We start from the raw sequence: 15,021 nt of genomic DNA, 5'->3' as shown, positions 1-15,021 counted from the left end.
AGGTGACAATATGGATAAATCTTGAAGACGTCATGTTGAGAGAAATAAGCCAGACACAAAATGACACATATTGTATCATCTCACAGATATGAAATAAGCATATTATGCAAATTCATAAAGTCAGAAACTTGAATATAGGTTACCAGGGAATGAGTGAGGGTGGGGATTGGGAGTGAATGTTTAATTTGTACAGAGTTTCTATTTGGGGTGCTGAAAAAGGGTTTGTAATGGATGATGGCGATGAAGACACAAGTTTATGAATATAGTCAACGGCACTGAATTATATATTTGAAAGTGAATTAAATGGGAAATTTTAGGTTGTGTATATGTTACCAGAAAGAAAATCATAGAACTGTGCAGCACAAAGAGTGAACTCTAAGGTAAACTATGATCTATAGTTAATAGTATAGTTATAATTTATAATAATGTTTCATCAATTGTAACAAAGGTACCTCAGTAATGCCAAATGTTTATAACAGGAAAAACCATGTGAGTGAGAAGGCAGTGCATGGGAATTTTTTACTTTCTGCATTTTTTTTTTGTAAACCTATAACTTGTCTAATAAAAATTCTTAAAAAGAATTTTTAAAAAAGAGAAGAAAAATTCAATGATACGCTTTCGACCACCTAACTTTATTTTACCAGATTGTTTCATGCTAATCCTTAAGTATCACAGGTTCCCACTGGTACCCACTCTGAACCTGGAAATGTAGAAGAGGTTTATTACTTGGAATTTGCTAGGAAAGTAAAGGCAGAAAGCTGGTTTCTACAATGAACTCAAAGAAAGATTGAAATGAGGGAAATTGATCTGGGGAGCATTTCATGCATTCCTTTTCCCCTGTGCCTTTTTTCATTCTTTTTCCTTCCTTCCTGAATCTTCTTATCTGCAAAATGAATACAATAAATCCTAGTACAGAGATGTTGTCAGATGGTGTATTAGTCAGCCAAAGGGGTGCCGATGCAAAATACAAAAAATCTGTTGTTTTTTTTTAAAGAGTATTTAATTGGGGTAGGATCTTACAGACACCAGGCTGTAAAGCATAAGTTACTTTCCTCACCAAAGTCTATCTCCATGTGTTGGAGCAAGATGACTGCTGATGTCTGCAAGGGTTCAGGCTTCCTGGGTTCCTCTCTTCCTGGGGCTGGCTTCTCTTTCCTCTGTGAGCTTACTTCCTGGGACTCCAGCTTAAGGCTTCAGCATCACACTCCAACATCAAAACCCCAACATCAAAAACTCTCAACTCTGTCCTTTGCCATGCCTTTTATCTGTGCTTCCCCACCCACCAAAGGGTGGGGACGCAACACCCTAATGAAATCGCCCAATCAAAGCCCTAATCCTAACTTAATCATGCCCAGGTACAGACCAGATTACAAACATAATCCAGGATCTATTTTTGGAGTTCATAACCATATCAAACTGCTACAGATGGGGTGAAAAAATGTAATTTAGTGTTTCTCAAATAACAAAGGAGAAGACAATATGGTAGGCAAGGAGTCACAGAGGAAGTGGTAAAGGAAAGGGAGAACTAGAATTTATGGAGATGTTTCACTATGTGCCAAATGCTGGACTAGGTCCTCTAAATGAACTATCTCATTGAAATGTCATGATAATTTAGCCATGACTTCCCACCTGCCATGGTTACCCCAGTTCCTCCCTCCATCCCCTGTGATGGACTCAAGACCCTGGGAGGCCATGAGGCAGTGACAAGAGCTCAGCTGGGGCCCACGGGCCCTCTCGTCCTCTCACCCCCTGCCCGCTCCCCCTCACTTGCTTTTGGCACCCTCAGCCCCAGCAGTGCCTGGAGGCAGCAGCTCTCAGGGATCATGGTCCAAGTAGCAATGTCTACCCAGCCTGTTGACGATGAGGAGTCCTCAGAGAGGAGGATGTGTTGCCTTCGTCCCATCTGCTCTTGAGTCAATGTATAAAGAACTGGCCAAGTCCAAGGCAGAAACAGGCTGCATTGCAGTGTATGAAACAGACATGTTTGTTGTTGGAAATGAAAGACATGCTTTCATCAACACCAAGAAGGATATTCAGAAAGATTTTGTAAAATACTGTATTGAAGAAGAAAAGGCTGCAGAGAAGCATAAAATGAAATCTACAACCCAGGCAAAATGGATGAATGTAGATGCTGTGGAAATTGAGAAACTGGGAAAAAGAGTTGAGGGCTATTGCTGCTTTTGCTATGGAAAAGCTTTAGACAAATCAGCAGTGGTCCCTGTTCCATATGAGAAGATGTTAAGAGACCAGTCAGCAATGGTAATACAGAGGCTTCCTGAAGGAGTTGCCTTTAAACACCTGAGAATTATGATCTTGCAACCCTGAAATGGATGTTGGAGAAAAAAGCAGGGATTTCATTTATCATCAGGAGACCTTTCCTAGAGCCAAACAAGCATGTAGGTGAATGTGTGATGGTAACAGATGGTGAAAGGTCAATACTGTCTCCACGTGGAAGGTGTGGCCCATCAATCTTCCGTGAACTCACGGAAGATTCTGACATTTCCCTAGAAATGGCAACTATGACGGTAAAGGAAGAATCAGAAGACCCTGATTACTATCAATACAACATGCAAGGCCCTTCAGATGATGTTGATGAAAACTTTCCTTTTCAAAGACTTTGCAAGGAAGCCATCATTCTTCAGAAGACAATGAAGGAACAGAAATGAATCACCAGTGGAAGATTGTACTCAGCAAGTCCTTTCAGAAACAAATGAGGACCCTGGAGTTGAGGTGACTATTCAAGATGATGATGATTCTCCACCTACCAAGAAACCAAAGAACAGTGAGCAACCAGAACCCCCAGTTACTGAACCTGCCAATGCTGGAAAACAGAGAGTGAGGAAGTTCAACTTTGAGAAAGGGAATGCTGGAATTACTGATCTATGTAGGCAAGTTGAAGAGTTGTTTGAAAGAAAATACACTCAGCTACAAAAGCCAAAGGTCCTGTGGTGACACCATATCCCCTTTTCCAGTCACACGTTGAAGATCTTTACGTAGAAGGACCTCCTGAAGGAATTCCTTTCGGATAGCCCTCTACTTATGGGATTTCTTTACTTGAGAGGATATTACTTGCAAAGGAAAGGATTCACCTTGAGATTAAGAAACATGAACTTCTGACTTCAAGACATGAAGATTTACAGCTTGATAAACCAGCTTCAGGAGTGAAGGAAGAGTGGTGTGCAAGAATCACTAAATTGAGAAAGATGGTAGATCAGCTTTACTGCAAAAAATTTGCTGAAGACTTGGGGAGCACTGATGTCAAGGCTGTACCTTACCAGAAATTTGAGGTTCATCCTAATGATCTCTATGTGGAAGGTCTACCAGAAACATTCCTTTGAGAAGTACCTCATGATATGGAATTTCAAGGCTGGGGAAAAAATCATTCAAGTGGGCAATCAAATTAAATTTGTTATTAGGAGACCAGAAATTCTGACTCACAGTACAACTGAAGTTACTCAGCCAAGAATAAACATATCGGTCAAAGAAGACTGGAATGTAAGAATTACCAAGCTATGCAAACAAGTGGAAGAGATTTTTTATTTGAAATTTGCTCAAGCTCTTGGACTCACAGGGGCAGTAAAAGTACCATACCCTGTGTTTGCATCAAATCCTGAGTTACTTAATGTAGAAGCCTTGCAGGAAGGAATTCCATTTTGGAACCCTACTTGGTTTAGAATCTCACAACTTGAAGGAATCAAGTTTGTTGTTAAAAAACCTGAACTAGTAGTTTCCTCTTTGCCTCCTGGAATGGCTAGTAAAATAAAAACAAAAGTATTACAGTACTGAAAAGACCACAAACTCTGGGAGCAATTCAAAGGTTCCAGAAAATGAGGTGAAAAGAAAAAAAGAAAAAAAAAGAAAGGAAAGAATACTGAAAGGATGTTTTCCAAAGTTAATAACACAATATTAAGGATAATATTTATTCTTTTTGTTGTAATTTTTGGCATTTTAAATTTTTCTGCAATGTACTTGTATTCTTTTTGTAGTCAGAAAAGAACCTTTAACGTCATTTTTTCAAAGCTGAAGCAGCTTAAACATTGATATTTTTACTTATATAGCATAAAACCCCCAGCTGGCAAGTGGATGCAGATCAGTTCTGCAAATAATAGAAAGTAATATAAACAAGTATGCATCAAGATTTAGATGATGTCATGAAATTATTAATTTTACCCATTTCTATTCATTGTATTTAAAAGGTGTAAGAGATGACCAATTTACCCCTTCTTTTATTTCCAAGATATCAAGCTTCATTTAAAAAAAAAAAATAAGTAAACTGGGATATTTCTATGGCAACATGCCAGATATACAAAATTTGATGAGGAAACATATTTTTAATTTCAGGCCTTTGAATGTGGTGTTACTCATAAGGATGAGTATTTATGAATGTGTAAGAAAAAAAGTGCTTAGAAACTTATTTTTGTTAACAGTCAGCAATACTTAGCCAATCAGAATGCTTGAATGGCTAAACATTCTTGCCGTTTTAATTTTGAATATAGAATGTTTCATTCCAATGAGAAGTATTGTTAATTTTATATTGTTATTAAAAAAAAAAAAAGTATCCATAGTTGGGAAGAGCTTTTTGGACCTCTTACTGCCACAAGCTGTGCAATATTCTTGAATACAGAAATACCTTCTATACACACCCTTTTTTCTACTTTTAGATAGAAATGTCTACTTTTTCAACAGTTCTGTGAATTAAAGAGCAGAGTGACTGCAGATTTGGAATGGCTGGTTTGCTTTGGAATGTATTATAAGGCTTTTACAGCAGTGCTGAAAAATGACAGAGAAAATGTCAGGGACAAATCTCATTGGATTTTTTACGTATTCAGCAGAGTCTTCAGCTAGCGTGTTTATTTTCCAATTGAGAGAAGATATCTCCTACTGGAACACCTCAGCTTCTGCAATGAAGAAAACACCTGTGATAGTTTGGTTCTTTAATTTTTCTATTTGAAAATTCATTTAAATGATTCTTTGTTCACAGCTCTCCTTAATGACTGAGTGAGCAATTAGCACCTGTGGACTTGACTAAACCTTTAAACCTTTTCTTAAGCTTTATCTATCATTGTTCCATGTTGTTGTTTTTTTATCATAATTTTTAAAAACCTGGATCATCTAATAGTCAGAGGTCAGTATCTCAGCATGTAGATTATAGGTGAATTCCAGACAAACTCTTCCACTTTTAGTTTTTGTCCAAATAAAATGGATGGTGTATCAGAAGTTTAAGATCAGGTATGGGGAAGTGGATTTGGCCCAATGGATAGAGCATCCTTCTGCCACATGGGAGGCCCAGGGCTCAAACCCAGGGCCTCCTGACCCGAGCGATGAGCTGGCCCATGCACAGTGCTGATGCGTGCAAGGAGTGCCCTGCCACGCAGGGTGTCCCCGCATAGGGGAGCCCCATGCACAAGGAGTTCGCCCCATAAGGAAAGCCCACTGTGAAAAAAGTGCAGCCTGCCCAGGAATGGTGCCGCACAAGTGGAGAGCTGATGCAGCAAGATGATGCCAACAAAAGGAGACACAGATTCCGGGTGCTGCTGACACGAATACAAACGGACACAGAACACACAGCGAATGACACAGAGAGCAGACAACGGCGGCGGGGAGGGCAGGGAAGAGGAGAGAAATAAAATAAAAATAAAAAGATCAGGTATGGGTATTTGGGCAAGCTAAATGACACTCCAGCCTCACTCTCACGTAACCTATTGTGGCGTGCCATTCTTTGAAACGCTGTGCCGGCTTGGATCACTCTCAAGGAGATGTCATTGCCTTCATTGTTTTATAATTCTGCTTGTAACATGAGGCTCCAATGTGGGGTGTAAAGAGTCAATAAGCTAATTGGGCACCCTCTGATATCTTCATCAGCTGCAGAAGAATCATACACGTGTCAAGAATTCACAAACAATGAGAAGTGTAAAATACCACCTTTATGAAAATCCTAGAGCATATGATAGCATAGAGTTCTCATTAGCTTAACACAATATTCACAGTGGAGGATTATATTACATGGTAGCAGAAATAGGCATTTTTATGTATTGCTTATATTTTACCTCAAATTAAATTGTAGATAAAAGGTAATAAACTCTATCCATGCCAGTCACACACTAAAAAATTTTTTTTTAATTTTTAAGTCATGAAAAACCTGTGTGATTAGATAGTATGATTAACTTCGCTGTAGAAATGTGTTTCCCAACATTCAGAAGGATTAAATTGCTACCTAATTCACATAGCCAGTAAGCAATAGATCTAGGGGAAAAAAATTCTGGGATCCAAGATCTAAACTATTGTGGTCTACACAAAATTTGACTTCTCCTATTCTAGGTAATACATTCATGCCAGTTTTCATAATATTTTGATACTTGACTCCACATACAATGGAAACAGAAGTAACTAATGTTCATGAGTATACTTAACCTTTTTTCTTCTATCAAAAAGGGAAAGAACAACTGGCAGGAGAAAAAACATAAAAACAAGAAGGTAGAGCAAGAGGCTGTCCATCCACTTAGCACAGCACGGCATCGACAAGTTTCTGTTGGTGTGGAGTTTTGAGGGGTTAAGAATGAGAAATGAAGAAAGCATGAATATTTCAGAGAGCAGCTGCTACCCATATGGAGGATATCGAAAGTGATAGAAATGGGGAGAAAGAAGTCTAAAATTTTTTCTGTGCTTTGAGAATGTATATCACATGCCTTTCTGGTATTTCATTGATATAGGAAGTTAACCATTTGAATTACTTTAGTTACTTTTTGATTCTAAGTTTTGTTTATTTGAACTGATAATGAGAAAGTATTAGACCATGTATTGTCCATTTACAGTTGGGCAACATTTTATGGGTTATTTTCCAGGGTTGGTATTCTAAAGCCAAGTTTGAGTTCTTAGCTGCATTTTGTTTTAAATTCATTACCCTTTATCTGACCAAGAGTGTATCTTGATTATTAGCACAAGATCATTGGGAACATGATTTAAAGGAGCAGAAGTGATTGACTCCAAGGCATATAGGTCCTCAGCAAAATATCCAAAAGTTGGATGCAATTATATCAGTCAGGATACTTTAGGTTGTATTTTGGTTACAAACAGCACCAAATTTTCAGTGACCTAACAACAACAACAAAAAAACTTATTCTTCACTCATACTAAGTTTGATTTGGGCAAAGTCTGATGTATTCAGATGGAAGACAGCTGCCCTAGATGAGGTGGTACAGAATAGCAGCTTTCTTCAATTTTGTGTCACCTCCTCTGCAACCATTTCATCACAGCTAGCCAAGATTGGAGAAGAAAGCATGGAGAATCACATGCTTAGCTCCACACAACTGCAAAGGGGCCTGGAAAAAGTGGTCTTCCTGTTTTCTAGAAAGGGAAAAAGAACTGAAACTATGGTTGGAAACTGCTAAGGTCTATCACAAACATGGTGGAGACCACAGAGAGGTTGGCTTTAAAATTTGAAGGAAAATAAAAATGTTTCCCACACAGCAGCAGATGTATGTGGTAATTCACCTCACTAGGAGGTTGCAAACTTTCCTCACAACACTGCAGATGGAACATTATTCTTTACCCCAACTTTCACAGACACCCGTTTTCTTAACAAATTAGAGTTTTCCTGGAGGCAACGGAATAGTGATGACACATATACTTGAATTACTTGAAGGTCCTGATTGATCAACCTGCTAGATCCCTTGGGAGTTGGCAGCTGCTGTGGGACTTGTAATCAGGCCAGTTTTGAAGCTGCTTGAACAGCTTGGTTTCTACTATAAACCTGAGAAAATCACAGGACATGCCAAGTCACAGACCAGAGACAAAAGGATTTTTTGAGTCATGGTTAGAGCTTGCCACTGAAACAGTATAGGGAGGGAAAACCCTGGAAGATGAGAATTTCTGCTATGGGAATGCACATAAAATCCTCAGTTAGGGCCTCTTCATGGGCTCAAAGCACAAAATGTGATCTCTGTGATGGAGCACATCACTGTCCTAGAGAAAATTATGGCAAAACATCTAAAACATGCTTCCTTGAGAGCCAGACGAAATAGATTTGGGGGAGTGGGAAAGGAGCTGAAGCATGCATTGAGAGGCACAGTTGTCCTCCTTCTAGAGAATATGGAGAGGAACAAAAGATGGAGAAATAGGATATTTTTGCCTTTAAGGTAAAATAGGAAAGTGCTTCCTATTTTACCATATTTTACTCAAGGAAACTTCCTAAGAGTTTTGGTTTCCTTCAGAAACTGAAAATAGGTGCTGATAACTTTTCGTTGCTTTCTAGGTCTTGATTTGGCATTTTTTCATTGAGCAAGTAGAGAATAATGCATGCAGGACCTCTTGTGTGTTTGCAAACATTTACTCATCTTTAGTGAATTACTGTCATGTAACATTATCACTTGCAGAATATATATTTTTTTAATCTTTTGGCTTCAAGTGTGCCCAGCATACAAAGCCCCACAAGGTAAAGGCACAGTCTGGCTTCTCTCTACACTGGGAAACATTGGCAATGTGAAACTCAGGTCTCCAGAAAATATCTGTACCACTCATTTAAAAATTGGTAATTTAAAGTCAAAACCTATTTTAGTTTCTGCTTTCTAAAAATCAACTTTAATCCTTCAGTTCTTTAAATTCTTGTAATGAAACTAAATGCACACCTAAATAGGTTTTTGTTCATCCAACAACTATTTGTACTTCAATGGCTTGGTGCCAAGTCCTCCTCTGAATGCTGTAGATTCAACAGTTAGCACAAAGAAACAACCCTTCCTTCATGGAGTTGCTGGTCTAATAGGGGATGCAGATGGCTATAAAGCGAGCAATATTTGTTCAGCACCTACCACATGCTAAGTAGTCTGCTGCATCCTCAGGATATAGTGGCAAGTAAAAAAGAGAAGGATCCTGTGGTCACTGAATTTACAGTTGAGTAGGACATTGGTCAAAGCACCACAGAAGTAAAAGATGACAAACTGGTAAGTGCTGTCAAAGAAAACTACAGTCTCTCTAGTAAATAATAAGATTTCACAGCTGGGAGATATTATTAGTTTGAAAGGTCAGAAAACTGTTAGCGAAAGAACTAACATCTATCTTACCTGACATCTAAAGGAAGGATGATTAGGAAGTAACTAGGTAAAGAAAAGAGAAATGCCCAACTTCAGGCAAAAAAAAAAAAAAAGCAGGGTCAGTCCCAAAATTGTTCTGTAGAAGGCACCTAGGTGGCAAAATTCCCCTGGAACCCACACCACATCTAGCTATGTTTTATAGTAAAACTCAGAAGAACCATCTCCACTTCCTTGCCTCGCATACTTTCCTCAACTCAACCCTTGCTTTTCTCACCATCTCAGCATCATTCGCCAGGTTGGCCACTCCCTCCTCCTGGAAGTCTTCGTTCATGAGCTTCTGTTTCCTTCTCACTTTCCTGGTTTTCCTCTGTCTGCCTGGCCTTGACTGCTCCTCAGTCATCTCACATTTCAGACCTACCGAAGTTGGAGTTTTCTAGAGTTCAGTCCTTTGCCCTCTTCTGTTCCTCTCTATACTCCGATGCTGTGGTAGATGACACCACTGGTCTCCAAAGCTCGGTGGCCTTACTGTGGGAGGGTCGTGGTCCTCTAGTCCCCCAAAGTCTAGATTTGCCTGACTTCTCTGTTGGGTCAGATAGCTTCATAGAGGCCAAGGAATGGAAAGGCCTTGAGTAAATTCTCTTCCTTCTGCAGGCCGAAGAGGCCAATAGTAAGTAATAGCTGCTATTTATTCATGTCTCAATACTACTGCTGGGAAGCTTAATGCCTTATGCCATGCAATCCTCACAATGACCATGCATGGTAAGTATCAATTTCTTTACTTTGCAAATGAGGAAAACAAGGCTAGACAAAAGTTAAGGATTTCTCCCAAAGTTACATAAATATCAGGGCTGGAATTTAAATCCAGGTCTGATTCCAACACTCATGTATCTTCTCCCTTCTAGCCAGAACTGCAGACTGGGACCACCCAAAGGGATTGGTTCCCCTCAAACTTCAGAAGAGATGGCCGCCTCTTCGTCCCTTTGGAGGCTGAAATGAGGTCCTCTTTCCTCTCTGAAGCTACCTCACACTCACTGAATTCCTTGCTCTTACAGGTATTCTTTGAAAAGCATTCCAAACTCCTTGAAGTAGTTTATGATGCTCTCCATGAACTGGCCCCCGCCTAACCCACTGGCCTCTTCTCTCCTCACTTGCAATGCAGCCCCTTCATCCTCTCTGTTTTCTCCAGTCATCCCAAATGCCTTGCTTTTTCCTGAACACAATTCGTTCTCTCCAATCTCTGCACACACTGTTCCTCTACTTTGTCATTCTCTGCTTTGCTGGAATAAGTGGAATAAGCCCTCTCTACTCCTCTGATTACGGTTTAGAGTTCCACCATCCATATTCTCCATTGTTTGCTCATTCAGTCAACATTCAAAAACTTTGTACCAGCCGCCTCTCTCAGGCTGTGAGGATAGAACAGTGATTAAGTCCAAGTTCCTGCCTCATGGAACTAACATTCAGGTGAGGGAGAGAAGCAGCCTGCCACACAGTGGGAAACCAATGAATGTTTGTTGAGTGACAGTTCAACAAACACAGCTGTTGATGTGATATTTGACTTTATACAGGAAACCTTGTCTCCTTTCTGAAGTTGATTCTCTCATATTTGGAACGATGTTATCAGGGAATTAGTCATTGTAAGAAGTAGTCAGAAGCTACATCCAACTTACAAGTTTGCAATAAAATGGGCTATGAACAAATGTAACCTGTGTGCAAGGTTTGCATGTAGATTCAATGCAAAGGTCGCATGCAGGCTCTGACCTCCAGAATTCCCCAATTTGGGAACAGGAGTAATAAACTCAGACACCAAAAGGTACCAGCCAGGTCAGCAGATGTGAAGAATGTCTGCGGGGACTTGAAGAGTGTTGAGAGTGCAGGTCATCAAAGTCTACTCGTTTCCGTGAGGAAACCCAGGCCAGAGTTGACAGATGCCCTGATTTTTACAGAGAATCCAAGAATCCAATATTTTAATTGCACCTCCAGACTTCTTTTTTTTTTTTTTAATGTTGACAACAAATCGCTGTACAATAGAATATCATCCGGGGTGCAATTTGGCCCATCCACGATCAGTTAATCTTTTGGTGGATTATAACTTCTCCTTTTTGTTTAAGTCTGCTACAATTTTCTCTCCTGCCTCCCAGGGACTGTTCTATGCTTCAGTTGTTTTATTGTGAGACACTCCCAATATCTGAATCCATTGGAAACACCTAGAAGAATAGAAATTAGGGTGGACAGCCCTGGTTTCCACAGTGGGCACTGGCAAATGAGCAACCCTCGTGGCCCCACACACCTGCCTTTCTACCTGGGTGAGGGTTGTCGGCTCAGCAAATAGTTCAAGGGAGCGGGTGGACTGTAAAGGAAGCAGAAGGAGGAGAGAAGGAAAGAAAAGCTACTGCTGTTTGGGGTGTGTGGTTTCCTGCGAGGTGACTGCCGTGCAGTAGCAACATGTTAAATGAGGTTGACAATGTGTGAAGTAGAAAATGTCACCAGCAGAAGAGAGACACGGTGAACTTTAGTTTTGATTTAAATTAATGGGAACTCAAGGATAGAAAATCCTTCCAACGTTCCGAGAAAAGTCACAAGGTTGCAAGTGTGGGTCTGCCTGAGTAGGTGTCTGCCTGAGTGTGATAGAATCACTTACAGGCACCTCATATTTATTTGCAGACTGAGTTGAAATATTTAGACACATAAATACTTCAATTATGGGGCTGTCATTCGGCTTCCAAGCTTTGGATTCTACTGTTACAAATTCAATGTTTTTCCTTTTTCTTTTTCTTTTTTTGTAGCCATGGCTTGGAGGAGTACTGGAAGTTGAGACAACTGAGCAAGGTGGGGAAATGCTCTCAGGAGGCTGAGAGTTTGTAGGATAGTGAAAAATCAGCAAGCTGTATTTTGAAATACCTTCATATACAAAATATACATTAAAAGGAAGGGAGAAAAAAAAAACCTCAGGCAACAGGAAAATGAATTGCTTCCAAAGAAAATCAACCCACTGCTTCTTAGCAGCAGGTGCTCAGCCAGGCATTCTGGAGGTGGCAGTCCTGTCCCTTGAGGTTCTTTGCTTTTCCATGTGCCTCTTCTCTCTCACACACAGACTCTGTCAAATGGTCTCACTCCAACAAAGCGCAGACACAAAATGGTAGTCACCATCTCAAGAGAAATCAACCTTCTATTTCCCTTCCCTTACTTATCATCCTTTTATTAAAAAAATATATATCGGGCTTGACTAACCCCCGGCGCTGATGACTTGACGTTTTGTCAAGGGCCTTGAGCAACGGACTCTGGATATTAAATAATTATCCAATGAGCAGGTCCTGAGTAACTAGAAACCCAATGGATGGGACGGTGGAAACGGAGGCAGGTTTGAGGGATTGTCATTACGGCAGGAATGTCCTCTTTGCCGTTTGGGAGGCTGAGACAGCTGTTAGGAGAGAGCGCTGATTAGCATCGCCTTCGGAATCTGGAGAAGTAAAGAGGCGGATGAGGAGTTGCTAGGAAAATTAGCATCCTTAAATAAGAGACATAAGTGTAATGGGAACAAAGACGTTCCTAAGAGGCTCCTCTCAGGCTGCTCTGCAATAACGTGAGTGTTAAATATACACCACAGGAAAAAAAAAAAGAAGAACTTAAATGAAACTAGTGTGGTTATTAGAAATACACTTTGCACATGCATTTAGATGCAGTGAAGAGTCGGGTTTCTTTTGCTACAGACAAATGACAGTACCAAAAAAAAAACCACGATGGATGAAAGCCTCATTGCCACCCCCATTGGAATTTAGGGGAATCTGTCCTTCCCTGTCCAGGATAATACAGTGCTTCTCCTTCTCTTAACCATGTGTTTTACTTTCCTAGGCTGCTCAAGGAAATACCATGCCCTGGGCTGGCTTAAAGAGTGGGAAATTAATGGCTCACGGTTTTGAGGTTAGGGAAAAAAGTCCAAGCCAAGGTGTCATCAAGGCCATGCTTTCTCTCCAAACACTGTGGCATTCTGGGGCTGGCTGCCGGGGACCCTTGGTCCCGACCTCGTCACATGGCAAGGCACAACGCAGTGCCTCCTCGCCTCTCCCTTATCTTCTGGGTTCCGTTGATATTCAACTTTGGGCTGCCTCGTCTGTGGTGCGCTCTCTCTCTTTCTCTCTCTCTCTGAATTTCACCCCACATGTACATGACTCCAGTCATAGAATTAAGACCTATCCTGAATGAAGTGAGACACATTTTAACCAAAGTAATCTCATCAAAAGGTCTTTCTTACAATGGGTCCACATCCACAGAACTAAGTTTAAGGACGTGTTTTCCTGGGGTACCTAACAGCTGCAAACTGCTGCACCATGGAGACTCTGCAGTGAGCTGCACCTCTCCTCTCTGATAAAGTTGACTTCTCTAACCGTAGCTGAGTAACTCTAAGAGGATCTCCTCCAAAGAGCCCGGGCGCTCTGAATTCAACGTCATTCTTTGCATCGTTAATTGGATTTGTGCTTGGGTAGTGTTTATTTTCATCTACCTCTTAATGTCCTCCCACCTCCTTGCTCGTAGATGAAATCACTCAACAACTTGCTAGCAGATTCCTCTATGGAGAGTCACTTTCCAGCCCTGACGGTTAAGAAAAAGCATGTGGATGTCTTCAAGAGATAAGGAATGCAGGTATTTTCAAGCTGTAACAAGAACACACACGCACGTGCACTGTTTTTTTTTTGGAAAGGAAGTATTTTGAGAATTTAGTATTAATGACAAAGACTGTCAAATATTCCATGCTTTCCAAGGCCATCCCAAGCATGGTTCTACAAAAAGGATTGCTTTTGAGACATACCTTATCTCGCTCTAGCCCTCCGCTTCTAGAACAGGACTTCCAGCCCTCCCCTACCAAAACTCATCTGAGTTGCCTTTTTGGGGGGAGACTAGCTACAGAGACAACCTTTGGCCCTTCAATCCCTTCTGCAACTGCTAAGGTTGCTGGTCCCCCTTCCCAGCCCAGCATGCTCACGCTTACGCCACAGGCACAGCTTCTTGCTGTTTCCAAGGCAGCTTGGCACCATCACTGGACACTGCCCAGCTTCCCACCATGCTTGGCATGCGTGTTACAGTCTTGTGCTGCCAACAAGGTGCTGCTGGCACTGCTGAAACCCTCCTGAAAAGCCAAACTCAGAGAGGGTCTCTGCCCACTTGGTGCTTCTGCCCATTTGATGAGTCCCAGGCAGTGCTTCCCAGTCTCCCAGCAATCCACAGAAATCTCAGCAGACCAATTCTTCCTCTCCCAGCTTTGCTGTGGCCTCCCTTCCCAGTGTGCTATGGGAGTGGGGGGTGGAGAAGGCAGGAATGGGAGAAAAACAACAATAAGCCCCCACCTTCAGAATATCCCACCTTCTTTTCTCTTTAGCCATTACCCTTACATTTCTCTTGTATCCTACTTGTTTGCCTTTGGGTGGGTTTGTTTCCAGGGTTCACGCACATAGGGCCCCAAGGAACCAACGTGGTCCTCAGGCTTTGAAGAACCAAGATCTGGGTTTGAAATGAGATCCTCACACTCCAGCTATGTTCGCGTGACACTTGATGCCTCATAATACCCATCTCACACCTGTCATCCAGTTCTCACAGCTGTCCAGGGAAGCAAGTGGTGTTCTTCTAATTGGACCAATGAGCAGACTGAGGAGCAGAGAGATCAGGAGCCCATCCAAGGGGGCACAGTTTTAAGTCATGAAATGAAGACGTCAACCCAGGTCTGATTCCAAATCACTTGTTCTTCCTATTCCTATTTTGCTTAATTTTGTTCTCTGGGGGGGAGAGGTGAAATTGGGTCCGAGAAGTCGCTTCACTTGGGGTCACTCCTCGTTTGTGTCTTTCAGTGGCAATATGGCCATAATCCTGATTGAGTCCCCAAAACCAAAAGGGATTCCTGAGAACCAGTGGTTGCAGCTCAAGGACCCACACTGAGCAGAGGCCCACGAGAGAAGTACTAGTGAATGATGTTCCCATTTCAAGTTACCCAGGGGACTAATGTGCA

General features: G+C 41.4%; 1 pseudogene; it reads left to right on the top strand.

The window, feature by feature from the left end:
- The first annotated feature begins 1,823 nt into the window (after positions 1 to 1,823).
- On the top strand, positions 1,824 to 10,150 carry LOC101442662 (general transcription factor II-I pseudogene; annotated as a pseudogene).
- Positions 10,151 to 15,021: the final 4,871 nt, after the last annotated feature.

Source organism: Dasypus novemcinctus, chromosome 28 (assembly GCF_030445035.2).
Source record: "Dasypus novemcinctus isolate mDasNov1 chromosome 28, mDasNov1.1.hap2, whole genome shotgun sequence".
NCBI classification, from domain to species: domain Eukaryota; kingdom Metazoa; phylum Chordata; class Mammalia; order Cingulata; family Dasypodidae; genus Dasypus; species Dasypus novemcinctus.
The sequence above is the reverse complement of the archived record's forward strand: the minus strand, read 5'-3'. Positions and strand labels throughout refer to the sequence as shown.